The following is a 4,027-nucleotide window of genomic DNA, read 5'->3' as shown; positions in this document are numbered from 1 at the left end:
TTTATTTTTATTTTCCTTTTTTTTTTTTTTTTAAAGTTTGCTATAGGGCACATGTGTTCAGCAGAGAGAGACAGAGGGGATGGGACATGAGAAAGCAAGTCATCAGGTCCAGGGCTCAAGCTGTGGTCAGCCATGTGGGAGTCCACTCACATCGCCTGCTTTCCCTGATACTACATATTATTTTATTATAATTATCTTTAAAGAATTATTTATTTCATTTTATTTATCACCATTATTAGTTTTTAAATTTGCTACAGGGCACTTGTGCTCAACAGAGGGAGACAGAGAGAGAGAAGAAAAGTGAGAAAGCAAGCTTCCAGGTCTGGGATTGGAACCATGGTCAGCCATGTGGGAGTCCAATGTTTCAACCACCATGCTATCTGCTGGCCCCACTAGGTATAATTTTTAACACTTTTTTTGCTATAGGGTGCATGTTCTCACCAGAGAGAGACAGAGACAGAAACAAAGAAATCACCCCCCTGGGGGGATGGCCATGCCAAGGTTCTTTCTCCATTCTCCTCTTGGGATTTTAGGGGCACACACGCACATGTGCCCAACGTCAGGTTTTTGTTTTGTTTTGTTTAAAATAATTATTTATTTATTTATTTATTCATTCATTCATTTCTTAATTTGACCAGAGAGAGACAGAGGGAGAGAATGAGAGAGAAAGAAAGTGAGAAAGCAAGCCACCAGATTCAGGACTTGAACCCTGGTCAGCCACGTGGGAGTGTCCAGCGCCTTAACCACCACGCCACCTGCTGGTCCCGAGAGGATTTTCTCTCTATAGGGCGTGTGCGCTCGCCAGACAGAGACAGAGAGACAGAAAGCGAGAAATCACCCCCCAAGGGGGATGGTCATTCCACAATCTCTTATCCTCTTATCCTCCATTCTCCTCTTGGGATCTTGGGCACTCAAGCACACACACCCGGCGCGAGTTTTAAGCCACTGGGTCCGGGACGCAAACCGCGGTCGACTACGTGGGAGTCCAGCGACATAGCCATTACACTAACTGCTGGTCCCTCCACTGGGTATTTTAAGAAAGGCTTTTATCGATCATTTTGTGTATCCACAACTGTGCAAAGGATCAGCAGCTGTGCAAAGGATTTTCTTCTCTAGATTTGATATTTATTTGGAAAAATCAGTGTAAACCCTGGCAATTGGTGTGCAGCTATTGAACTAGCAAATGCTTTCTTTTACACTAACATGAGTTAAAAAAAAAACTTAGTTTGCATTTTTGTCACTAAGATTAGATCATAAGATATACTGTTGTGCCTGCTGTATTCTCCTTCAAAATGCCAGGTCCACAGGGACCTTGAGAATCTGATAAAACAGGGACCATCTTGGTACATTAAAATGATGCTGTTGTGCTAACTATTAATAGATCTCGTGAGCAAAAAACACAAGCATGTTAGCTGCCTCGTACTTGTGTGCCAGATAGTCAGAGATAAACCCTCGTGGAAGCTTAAAAGCCTGCCACATCAAGAAAATTTTTAGGGGTCCTGAGTTCTGGGGAATGTTGGGATATCCCTCCTCAAGTATGAGACAAATTGCTGCACTTTGTATCACACACCATGAAGAAAGAGAAATGATACATGGTATCTCTTTGGATTTGAAACCAGTATCAAATTTGAGTATGCTCTTTTGACCTGTTTCCTGGATAACCTCTAAAACATTTAGTGGGACTATTGCAGTGTTTAATGAGGTTTGGATCTAGAAAAAACTGTTGGATATTATGATGTAGCAGACTTGAGTTCCTGACTGAGGTATCAGCCAAAGATGCCATGCTCGCCTTAAGCAAGCCCCAATAGGAGAATCACAACTAAAACCCTACCTAGAATTTTGGCCATGCTGACCTCTACCAACAACTATTCTGCATTCCAAAAAGCAGCTTCTGGCTGCTACTAGGCATTGATAGACTGATTGCCTGATTACGGGACATACCAAGTTATTACATGTCCTGTCTTGGTCTAGTACCGTGTTAGTGAACAAACACATCAGACTAGGGTATTTATAAACTATAACAGTTTATTGGGCTCACTATTCTGGCTGCCATAAAGGCTAAAAGTGTCAGGCCTGGCATCGGGGCAGTCTCTAGTGCTACATTGTTAACTGGCTGACCAGCAGGGAGGGTGGGCACTTGCAGAGAGAGAGAGAAAGGACACAGATACCACTTTCGTTCCCCCCCCCCCCATTCTTCCATTTGATGAGCAAGTTTCTGGCTCATTTTTCCTTATCATTAGCAAATTACTGTATTTAGGGTAAACTCCTAGAAGTAGTTTCCATTGGATGATGCCTTCTCATTATACCCCACCTCTTTTTGTTTTGTTTTGTTTCTTTTTAGGTTTTTGCTGTAGGGTATATGTGCTTACAGGAGACAGACAGAGAAAGGGAAAGTGAGAAGTCATCCTCCCCCCCTCCCCTTCCCCGGGTGTATTGCTGTACTACAATCCCTTCTCCTCTAGGGATTTTTGGTACACACATGCATACATGCATGCGCGCACTGGAATAGTGTGATTTTTCAAGTCTTCCATGTCTGGGATTTGAAGTGCAGTTGGCCATGTGAAAATCCAGCGCCTTAACCACCACTTCATCTGCTGGCCCCACACCCCACCTCTTAAAGGTGTAGCCACCTCCCAGGCCATCACACTGAGGACCAAACTTTCAAACCATGAAACTTGTGGGGGAAACTATTATCCAAGCCATGGCAAAACTCAGATGTTCATCATGAACTGAATGTTACCTAATCCACAGAATCATAAAATTGGATTTGCATAGCTGCATTCCATTAGAAATTAAAGCAGTATATTTGATACTGGGCCCACGTAGATAGATAATAAACAAGTGAGAATTGCATGGTGAACAGATTTACCATATTACTATCAAATTTTCTGCTTCACTGCTTCTTTCTCAACCTACACATGATCAAGGAGGAGAGTAAATAGGTCCAGGCCCAGTTTATGGAAGAATTCTGTGCCCAGGACTTTATAAACATTTAATTCCTACAAAATTAGAGGTGAATCTTAATAGTGCTCATTTTAGAAGCAGAGAAGAATTGAGATTTAAAGAACACCTACTTTTTTAAAAGCCCCTAATTTATTCCATGTTCTGTTTTGCATGCTAAAATATTTTCCCCAGTTTAAAGCTCAAAACTGAGTTCAAAGAGGTAGCTTACTACCTAATTCCAAAGCCCATGCTCTTTGCAATGGTATGCTACCTCTCAATACTTAATCTTCCTTTATGTGGCAGGCAGCTCTTAGGTCTGTTTTCCTGGTAAGCAAATTTTGACAGAATTTAGACTTGCCCCATGGGCAAAAAAACTAAATCCGGATTGTTTGATTCCAAATCTAGTCCCATTCCCAGGACACAATACTTCCTTTACAGAGTTAAAGAACTAGTCATTTTTCTCAGCTGTTATCCATTAATTGAAGGTCTCTCAATCACAGTCTCAACCCTTTCCCTCTTACTTTTGGAAGCTTTATTATAAACTTTCAGTTCACTTCTTGTTACCTGACAAACAGATCTTTTTATCAGTACAAAAGAAAATAGGAATATATGAAAATCAGACCTCACATTAGAATGGAATCCTAGTTTTACAAAATTCAGAAACCTTTTCCCTCCTACAATCGGAGGGTTTAATGTTCCCAAAAAAATATAGACAACGCTAATCATCACCCTTATCTTTGAATTCAGTAGGGCTTTACAGTGTTTCTTTAATGCAACATACCTATATATTAGGCATTCTGGTTAACATTCAGACCACAGTACAGATTTCCCCTTTCTCAGGGGACCAGCAGTTAGCATAATGGCTATGTCGCTGAACTCCCATGTAGCCAACCATGGTTCAAGTCCCGGACCCGGTGGCTTAAACTTAAGCCAGGCACATGGGCGTGCGTGCCTGAGAAGAGAATGGAGGAGAAGGGATTGCAGTGTGGCCATCCCCCCTGGGGGGGAGGGGTGATTTTTCACTTTCTATCTCTCTTGTCTCTCTCTGTCTTTCTGGTGAGTGCACGCGCCCTATAGCAAAAAC

General features: G+C 42.0%; 1 protein-coding gene across 1 annotated transcript in view; it reads left to right on the top strand.

Moving 5' to 3' along the window:
- HUWE1 (HECT, UBA and WWE domain containing E3 ubiquitin protein ligase 1) overlaps window positions 1-4,027 on the top strand; it is a gene marked incomplete in the record, with an annotated part of 232,807 nt that overhangs the window by 58,264 nt on the left and 170,516 nt on the right.

Source organism: Tupaia chinensis, unplaced genomic scaffold (assembly GCF_000334495.1).
Source record: "Tupaia chinensis unplaced genomic scaffold, TupChi_1.0 Scaffold143737_1, whole genome shotgun sequence".
Lineage (NCBI taxonomy): Eukaryota > Metazoa > Chordata > Mammalia > Scandentia > Tupaiidae > Tupaia > Tupaia belangeri.
This window is presented reverse-complemented; position numbering and strand designations above follow the sequence as displayed.